This window comes from Odontesthes bonariensis, chromosome 10, assembly GCF_027942865.1.
Source record: "Odontesthes bonariensis isolate fOdoBon6 chromosome 10, fOdoBon6.hap1, whole genome shotgun sequence".
Taxonomy (NCBI): domain Eukaryota; kingdom Metazoa; phylum Chordata; class Actinopteri; order Atheriniformes; family Atherinopsidae; genus Odontesthes; species Odontesthes bonariensis.
Window position 1 is genome coordinate 18,028,740 of NC_134515.1, and position 11,073 is coordinate 18,039,812.

Below are 11,073 nucleotides of genomic sequence, written 5' to 3' on the forward strand. Positions count from 1 at the left end.
ACGCATGAATTATTTTCTTTTGTGTGCATTTCTTAAAGGGTTGACTTTTCAACATTTTCAGTGACAGACCAACCTTTAACTCATTGCAGGAATAATGCTGCAGTTAAGTTTTTCACTTTGCTGATTGATGAACACAATAGGACTATTACTGCCTTTTCACATGCAACGCAAATGATCGTAATAATCCGTAGGGGACTTTAAAAACTACACAGCAAGGCACTGCTCAGTTATCAAATCGTCCAGCTGGATCTTCTGATTTAGCTGAACGCAATTGTTTGATAATTCTTTAACCACAGAGCAGGCATCATGGTAGTAGCTCATAGTCTTCCACATGTGAATGCTTCCATTAGTGAAGCAGTGTCACCTGCTGAGCGGAGCCCAGAGGAATGATGACAGAAAGGTCCACGGGGATGTGATTCATAAAAACAAGATGAGAGAAAGGCATAAAAAGGCAGAGGAGAAAGAGTTAGAGCTGAAGGATGAGAGAGGGAATCTGTCATGGCTTGTCCTTTCATCCCTGATTAGTCCCTTTTATTGTTTCCCCTCATTCCTCGTTTTATTTTTTTCCCCCACTGTTGAAGGTTGTCATGACAATAGTGAATACAGTTTCCATGGAGAAGGGCTCAGCCAGGGCCATTTCACTGTTTGATTCACTGGTGAAGCCTAGTAGAAAATGAACCATGTATCTTGACTCATCTTGTTAAGTAGAAAAACACATTTTCATTAATCCATGGCTGCATTAGGATGTAGTGGATATAAGGTATAATTAATAATTCATTTGAACTGTTGTGGTCTTCTACAGCATTAAAAGGCGATACTGCACATGGAATGTAAGAGCTGGATCAATTTATGAATCTCATCTTGTGCAATTTATTCTTTTTAGAAAAAAAAACACGTGGTTGCTCTTTGTTTGTTTAAAATAATCAAATAATCTTTTAAAGCAGCATTCAACAGAATCAAATGCTTTCAATGATGCTACATTAAAACATGTCAGAATCCCATATAGTTCAGACTCTGTCTCAGTATCCAGCTTCTGCATGGACAGATTAGAGGAGGGAGAAAATAGAAATGGAGTGTAGTTGCTATGCAGATGGAGCGCTGGGGCTCAGCTCCCCTTTTCTCCTTCGTCTCTCTCCAGTTTCAAACTTCAAGGAACATTTAAAGAGAATCCCTGGTAGCCATCACAGCTTGGGTGGCTGTGGATCCACGGGAGCTCTTTGGTGCTATCATTACACGGAGCAGAGGATTCTGTTGCTTCTGCACTGAGCTCTAAACTCCTCTTTAGGGATGATAATTCCTGCATATCCCACACATCAGGTAGTCCACACTGACAGGAAGTCTCTCTACTAACTGTCAGTATAAAATGTAAAACATAAATGATCCCAACGAAAGGCCAGATTGGTGTGTTTTCCATTCAATCACATATTTTCGCACTCTCTTCTTGGATCTTGGAAGCCTTCAGAGTGATTTTCTCGGGCAGTTTTCACACTGCCTTTTTGAGCTCCTTATGTTTGACAGTGGTAACTCATAGCTGCTTGACAGACAACTCAGTCCGTTGTGGGATTTTACAGTTTACCCTTTGACACATTTTCAAGATAGTGAAGAAATTGTTTCCAATGTTACAGCAACAAACTCAGCACATCACAAAAAACAAAACAAACCAAAAAAAACTGTAGTTTGAACTGAGTTTTATAAACTTTTTTGGGCCGAGAAACTAAAATAAACTCAGAAATAAAAATACAGAAAACACATACATTTAATGGCCTCTCCTGAGGACATGCAATCCTTTTTGTGCTGTCCTTTTTATGCAATCCAAACAGCTTTACCCGTTACACAGCCAGCCTCGATGTGTACAGTCAATGTTGTTGTAAAATCAGCAAACTGTATACACCTTGAACTGTCAAGCTGAGATTATGATGAAATTAGAGTTAGTTCTACTCTTGAATTATTCCATTTATGCAATCTGCCAATTCCACTTGCAGCAAAACAATGACTGAGCATGACGCTACCAACACCGTGATTCCCCACCTTTCTTTAAATGTTCAGGTCAGTGTGGACAAACAACCTCATCGTTGTCTCATTTGACCATAAACACTTTCTCCAGGTATATTCCTTTTCTTTGTAAATTCTGCAGATGCTTTTTTCTTAAAGTTCAGTCTCACGGTGCATGGCGATGTAGAATTTGTTTGACTGTAGACAGTGGCTCTGCTGTTCCAGCAGCTTTCAGAGGCATTGCCAAGATACAAATCAGTTTACAACTTTTAGCACCATTGAACCAATAACTGAGTACATGTATAATTTTCTTGTACTTTTTTATTACAAAGATGTATGCTTCACAATTAGTCTGCCACAGAAATAAAGAACGGTTCAAAGAAACCATTAAAACATGGCCTAGAAATATATGTCCATGATGAGTGTGTGCAAACCTCCAAGTCGAACTAAATGCTTAAGGACAACAGATGTAATCAATTAATCTATAACTCCTTTCCATCCCCACTGATTGTATTTAGTCCAATTAGATGGTGGAATTTTATTAAAGTGTCTTGTTCACTATCTGTTTTAGGTTTAAAAAAAAAAAAAATTAAATTTCAAGTTATTAGCCTGAAGCTAATAATTATTGACCGGTCATTCCTATCAGCAATGACAGTCCTACAATCACGAATCTAACTGGTGCTGGAAATACAAAACGGTCAATATGACTAAGTGTGATAGCGTCAGAAACATGAGAAGGGAAATTATCATATTACGATTATTCAGCCTGAAGATAAAAAACATTACCAAACACTATCCATCATATATAGTATTATATTTCAAGTCAAGTCAACTTTATTGTCAATGCTGCCATATGTGCAGGACATACACAGAATTGGAATAGTGTTCCCTCTTATCCCTGGTGCAAAACAGCAATAAACGTAAGGTAAAATATAATATATATATAAAGTAGGAGGTAAAAAAAAGAAAAAATGAAAAAAAAAAAATATACAAGCTAAAATATATATAAAAACAGCAGTGGCAAATCTGTATATATATATATATATATATATATATGGCAGTATAAACAGAGTTTACAGTATGATATACATCGATAATAACTAACAGCGCTAATGTTCTCACTTTTAGTTTTACCATAATTAAATAAAAAAGCTTTAATAATCTGGCTGAACTGTTATCATTTGAAGGTTTTAGTGAGAGCATTGTCATATTTGTGAGTTTAACTTGCCCTGAAAGTCATTGGTTTACTGACTGCGAAGGTCAGTGCTTGGATTCAAACCATCACTGTCTGCTCTGTGAGTGTCATCTCTGCTTCAAGACTGAGTCTTAGAATTAGGAACTGAGAGTTATAATTTTCTGATAAGTCAGGTGATGAATGTGACCAACTGTACCTAAAAGCTTTTTGATAAATGCAATTCCTTATCCAACCACATCACCAATACCGTCACCTCGTGCATGCTCAGGATGGGAGATTGGATCGAAGGGAAGTTTCGGTGCAATCTGTTGGTTTCTTTGCAAGGCATTATTTTTTATTTATCGTATGAATTGGACTAATTTGGAATCTAATTAATTGGAATTGATTGGATCATGATTATGGTTGTTTGTCTCGTTTGTCTCTATGTGGCCCTGCGATGGACTGGCGGCCTGTCCAGGGTGTACCCCGCCTCTCGCCCATTGACAGCTGGGATAGGCTCCAGCCCGCCCGCGACCCGATCGACGGATTCAGCGGTATAGATAATGGATGGATGGATGGATGGATCATGATTGTATTACAGTGAATTGAATTGTATCTTTGACGTGCTTTTTGTTGTGATTTGGCGCTATATAAATAGAATTCAATTTAATTAAATTGAGCTCCATGGAAAGAGTAAAGGTGCAATAAACAAAGAAACTCATTGAAACAAAGAAAGACTTAGTACATCACTACAATGCCACGGTTACAGCAAATATCAACTATTTTTTACAGCTTTTCAGAACTTTTCTGGTTCTGTGCTTCATGTTCATTTCGGCTCGAAAATAAAACATAGAATAATGATTACATAAATACCCACAAAGCATAAGAACAAAGTCCCAAACAATAAGTGAAACAAAATCCACCCTTTGGGGAGGGGTGAGGAAGTAATGTTCTGTGAAGAGCAGGGGAATTATTTCTCATTCAACTACCCTAAAGGGAGTTCCCCCCACCACATAACATTATGTGTGAAGCAAAAGGCCAGTCTCTTCTTGGCCACTAATGGACAGCACTCCCTGTTATCCTGTGCCCTTCTCTCCCTCTCTCTCTGAGAGTGGTTGCGTGCGTGCGTGTGTGAAAAATAGCAAAGAAAATGTCCTGGAGTGATATAACTTTGACTTTTTCCTGTGAATCTAAAGCTCCATCAGTTTTTAACCTGATAGACTATACATCATACCAGCAGCCCCGCTTCTGCCACCACCACTACATCTCTGCCTCTGCAGTCCCCACATGATGATAATCAGAACACTCAACACCTCTGTAATAAGAATCTATATTGAATTTTATTCAAACTGCCACTTGAATCCCAGCTGACAGGCTTTCAAGTCTTGTTAAGGTTCAGCTTACAGTCAGCGAAAATGAAAATAATGACCGATGACAGGCAATAGTTCCGATGACGTTTACTTCAGCTTCAAGGGAAGCGTATGACACACAATGACATGGGAGCTTTTTAGTCAGTCACTAACCTATTGTGACTGAAACAATACAGGAACAGTTTGATCCGTGACATTTCATCGCTGCAGCAAAATATCCAGTAGCCTTTTCTGCACGGTCTATTTAAAGTGCTGCCCTTTCATTGTCTTTCAGTGTCCTCTGTTCAGGGTCAGAGGTGAAATTGTGTGTCAGAGTTGATGCGCCACTGATATAATAATAATAATAATAATAATAAATCAAATTTGTAATGCACTTTTCATTAGCAAAAATCTCAAAGTGCTACAAAGGACAACTAAAATCAGGGATAAAATCAACATCATAAAAATCATGTGGCGGCAGAACAGGCTTGCTTAAAAAGAAAAGTCTTTAAGCCTCTTTTGAAGTCGCCCAGTGGTTGCGGAGCTCTCAGATAGTGTTCCAGAGACGGGGGGCAGCCACAGAGAATGCCCGATCTCCCATGGTCCTTAATCTGGATCGAGGAAGGTGGAGGAGGTTGCAGTCTTGTGATCGTAGAGATCTGGTGGATGAAAGTGGAATGAGAAGGTCCTTCAGATAATCTGGTGAGGTTCCGTTTAAGCATTGATGGGTGATGAGAGCAATTTTGTACTGAATTCTGTAAGTGACAGGAAGCCAGTGCAGATCATGGAGAATAGGTGTAATATGGTCAGATTTACGAGCTCGCAATAGAACCCTGGCTGCACCGTTCTGAATGTATTGAAGCTTCTGAAGGTATTTTCTGTATATTCCAACAAAGATATGCCTCTGAATCAACATGTATGGGCATGCTGGCACAGCAAACAAGCCTGCTCTTGGGGTGGTGTCACTCTAGTGTCAGCCTGTTGTTGTAGCTCCAGTCATAATGTGTCTTCTTTCTGTAAATTCTAAACATTCTAGTAAGCTTTTTTACATTAAAATAATGTTTTTTAAAACTTATTTCTGCACTGGTATGTATGGTTTTCTGCTTTTCTGCTTGTGTTAAAGATTCCATTTTGATGAGCAATAATGCCAACCGGAAAGCTGTTTACAGGTGAGAGCAGCTGACAGAGCTTTCAAAAGCCCAATTTATGTCTCAGTTTATGTTCTGAATATGATCCCAATTCAGACAAGTTTAAGAGGAGATGTGAAGGTTGCAGGGGCAAGAACAAAACAGTGGGCAAGGACAAGGAAGTTCAAATCATTTCTTCCCTCAATTGTCATGGCAGTTATGAGATCACTGGAGGAAAAAATGGACAAGCGAGTTGATGAGGTAATAGCAAAAATATTAGGAAGGCAGTGCTGTGATCTCTATTGAGAAATAGCTACAATTTCTGGAACATTTTCTGGTCTCTTCTGAAGAGCTTTCAGGCTAAACAGGTAAACAGAGTCTGTAAACAGACTGGTAAGAGTATAGAGAAATGAATGGCAGTCCATGTTAGTGAAAGATGGCATATTTCTGGACATGTTACTTAGAATTTCTGTCCATGTTGTCCTGTCCAAAAGAGTTCACCTGCGTTCACCTGTCACCGTGGTATGTGACGTCATCAGCCCTGATGTTGCCCAACGACAAGCACTACCTCAACACATTCGTACAAATCTCTTCAGAATTCAACCATGTCTGTCTCTCTGCTAGACTTCCAACAAACCAAGAGTTTATCAACTGATTTTTATTATGTTTTACTTCAAATTTCAATTGGACATTTTTTTTCCCAATGATTTGTACTGCAACAATATATATTTATATATCGTTGAAAATTAATCAAATATTCAGCCATTTTCACCATTTGATAAGGTAACAACAGCTTGACTCTGGTGGGGTGCTGGGTGTCTTCTGTTTGCAGCAGTGGCAGCTTAAGGAGGATGCATTTTTGTGTTTATATGATGTGTGTGAAAAGGGACACAGTTCCCATTTAAAGCAGAGATCCTGAAAAAAAAAAACACATTTTCACACAGTCAATTTTTTCACGTGAATTGTTTATTTTAAGGACTGAATATGTATGCCTGTGGTTGGGAATGATTGGCCATTTTCTGTTTCCCTTAGCTGTCCAGTGTGTCAACATCTTAATGACTGATTAGTGTACAGCTTATGAGCCAGTTGGAAGGTCAGGCAGCAGAGCTGCTTCATTATAAGCTTGTTGGTTCTTAAATAAGGGAGAAAAATAGGAAAAAATCATGTCTGGATTTGTAATATGTTATGACATCATAATTTCACATCTTTTGGCAACCAAGCAACAAGATCCTGTGGCTGGCTTCATATTTGTGGCACATATATAAGTTCTCATCTTCACATTCACGGTAAAAATATGAAAGGTTTTCATGAAAACCACAGATCATTAGTAACTTTGCATTTATTATTTTGTTTATTTGTGACAGAACAATCAACATGTGAATTAAGAATAACACAAGAGAAGATTAACAATACATAATCAGGAACAACACGTGAACTCCAACTTTCTCCCCTCGACTTTCCTGAATTGTGAGCATTCTGGTCGTGTTCCTGCTCTGGAAGTGAATCGTGTCTAAATGACAAACATGAATTTCGGCTACCTGATTAAAAAAGTCTAATACTTAATCCCTTTGTGAGAAGTCCCCCCCTCAGATATTTCCAGCAGGACTGAACATGCAAACACTTTCACAGTGACGGTGTGCATTTCCCAGAAACACACACACATCTTGATCAAATGAAAACATTATCATCAAACTCATAAGTAGCTGGTGAGTGATTATTTGGGGTGCTTTGTTTTGAATCTGAAATCAGCTAAACAGAAAAAAAGTTAATGAAACTCTGACCTGAGTGGCTGCTGGACAGCCTAAAGCTTTTTCCTGCCATTTAATTCATGTTACTGTTGATTAGATTCCTGTCAGAAAGGAATGTCCTCTGTAAAAGCTTGGCCATTATGTCTCAAGACAGGCAGGAAATAAAACAGCCATTAGTATGTGCACTTGCTTCCGTACCGCGCTCTGTGAAGTCTCTGAAATCCCGGGTACATTTAGATGCATCCCCACTCAGTCACATTCTGCAGAAATCATTTGAAAATGGATGGCAGAAGTGAACAACTGGAGCATCTGAATATTCATCACTCCCATCACTTCTGTTAAAATCACTTTTTTTTTTTAAACACAAAACTATTTATTTCAGTCCACTGCAGTGCATTACAGACTATCACTCTCACAGTATGTAATTTCTTGTGCACATTGAAGTCTTTACGTCCATCTGAAGTCAATGAGGAGTTAGAGAACGTGAACATACACTCTTCCTCAGCAGTGGTCTAATCAGCGCCTACTGCTCTTCAGCTGTCTCTGCAGAGGGTCTGTTTCAGAGCTGCACTCCAGCAGAAAGTCTGAATGGCTCCAATTTCCCCCTTTGACGTGGTCGGTGCACATTAAATGCCAAATGCATTAGTGACGACACCTCCCCCACCCACTACCAGGTAGAAACAGAACCATTAAGGCTCAGACAATAGTCATCAAGGAGTTATAGTGCTACCTTCAGCTTCTCAGTATTCAAAGTGATGTTTTTAAATATTGATATTCTTATCTATTTACTAATTGCAGGCAGTCAGGAAAACTACTTTGATTGTCTGTGGGTGGATTATATAACCTCAAGCTAGGTTTCAGGAGACCTAAGGGATTTAGGAAGAAAAGGAGAACATACAGGAAGGCAACACGCTGACATTTTATGGGTGCATTATCGTGTTCCGAGCTGATCATGTTCACCATCTTGTCTCTTCGAAGTATCACGCCGAACACATTGCAGAAACTGTGGAGGATTCAGATATCTTCTTTACACCAAAGTATGCAAAAACTGGAATTCTTGCAAAGTTTCATATAAAATTTCTTGTAGTAATGAGGCCATAATAACCCTTTAAGTGTTGCTTATGTGTTGGGAAAAAAGTACATGTGATAGAAATTAAACTATGAAATAGGGACAAACCAATGTAAAATACCAACACAATGCAGAGTGCAAATACTGTTCTGTGTGACAATACTAATATGCTAAGTAACTTATGATGACATTTAGTCACATTTAGGAACTTTTTTAGTATAACTGAGCTTCATTATAATATGGAAAAAGTTGGCAACACTGGATATTTCAGTCTTATACCTTTTCCTTTCCACTCCAGCCAAATTATGAGGAGCTTGTCACTTATTGCTGATGAAGCACATTAGAATGTTGTCTACTTTGTTTGCTGTTGCCATTGAATATTGTCATGGCCGGTGCATCAAACCCCAAAAAACACCATGAGCATATCCGAGGGTATGTTCACCCCTGACAGCTCTAGTTGAATTAAAAATGAGTCTGATGCCATTTATTTGTTTGTGTGTTTCATTTGAACAAGTATAAACGCTATCATCAGAATTTTGGAGTGCACTAAACAAGCAGTCCAAGGCAACACTCACACTGCAGGTCTCAATGCTCATCTCAGATATTTTTGCAGCAGTCTGCTATCTTTGTGCGTGTTCACATCATAATTTGAAATTGATTGATTTGCAATCAGACCCCAGTGTGAACACTCTACGGTCTTGTGTTAACAGAAGTAAATATGGATGCTACACATGTCAGCGTGTGTGTATCTATTCTGAAGTTGTTGTGTAATCAGACCTTGCTTTCTTTCCACTGACTAGCTCCATCAAGGGTGTCTGCCGTGCTTGTTTTGTCCATTGTTTACATATGATCTTGTGGCATCCCACCTCCTCCGACGCAAAATTGTGACGTCTCACTTCAATGACATAAAATGAGCATTCAGACTGAGGTTGTTCTGAAAAATATCAGATATGTGACTGATTTAGGACCACATATGAAAGTGGACTGGGTCTGATTTAAAAAAAAAAAAAAAGTGATTTGTTCCGTTCAGACTGTCTTAAAAAAAATCAGATACGGGTCACAAATGGGCAAAAAAAGTCAGATTCAGGCCACTGTTGCCTGCAGTGTGGAGTTAGCCTCAGATACTTTGATCAGATGAGTCTCGATCTGCTTCCACAGTAGTTCTGGTGCAGTTGGACTGAGATATGAGTGCAGCATGGACCAAAGATTTCCAAACCCCCAAACATTTGGGAGTTAAATGTCGGAAAGGTTTTCCAGGCAGTGTAGAGCGTATCTGTTTTTTTTTCCTAACATGTGGTGAGTTCCTGTCCTTCCTTTCACTCCAGCCAGTCTGATGAGACAAAAAGCTTCTATGAGGCCGCATAAGCAATAAGATTTACTGTAGACATGAAAAAACAGCAAACAATAAAGATCTTTTACAGCTTAAGCTTCGATCAATTTCAAAGATCAATGCAATACGTCAGCCTCATCAACCATCGGCAGACCCACAAAAAAGAAAACACAATATCCCCAACCTTGCCTTATTATACAGTGGGATATTCACTATCCAGTGACTCAGTTGACCAGTTACAAAAATCATAGACATATTACATACAGATGTTCAATTTTCACCATATACATTTTAACTTTTGTGTATAAAACCACATTTTTTTTCCCATAAAATGCAATTTCACACGTTTGAATGAAGCTCCACTTAAGCAATTTTAGCTCAAATGAAGCTTCAAATATTTCTGCCTCTGAAACTAGTGAGTAACATCATTATGGTGATGATATAGAACAGAATGTTGTAGTTTTTGTCAAAGTGGACGCATTAATCAGCTTTATATCTTCATTCTGTGCTTGCCGTGAACCAGAATGAATGAACGAAACAGAGGGAAACTAAAAATCAGTTTATCTTACAATAGCTGTTATGTAGCCACCAAAATGACATTGCTAAAGTGGTCAATGTCACTTCTGGGCTCTTACCTACACTGTTGCATACTTTTATTGATATTGGTAAATGCTCAACTCCATATGAAAATTAAAACTAAATCCTATCTGGAATAATACAGCGGGTCATCTGTGTTTGGTAGATATTGGGCTCGTTATTTGTTGTAAAGTAACCACTTTAGACTTTACTATTCATGTGTTTTTATTTGTAGAGGCCTCCGTCGATAGATTTGTAAAGCTGCTAAAATGCTGGAGTGGAAAACTGTCAGGAAATATCTGCCAAACAACAGTACAAGAAATATGAAGCTGTCATCAGGCCGTGTTGCATTTTGAGTAATTGTAGTCGTGTGTGCGTTCATTGCACCACTGAGGCTATCATGTAGGGACACTGCATACAAACTAAAGCAACAGTGTTATTAATGGTGTCTCAATCCATTCCTGCTCAATATTGTTAGAATAATCCACTCTGGTTATATTCTTTATCTTGCTCAATATGTCCATGTAACATGTTTTGGCACAGCAATTCCTCATCAGATCTGGCCATTATGCCAACTGTTTAGCTAAACAAAACCAATCATTAAACAGGTTACAATGGTAGCAGGAGGGCATATCTCATCTTGTCAGGAGATAATGAATGCTGGAGACCAATTCAGAGCAGTCTGAAGTCTGAGATGTTGGTTAACAA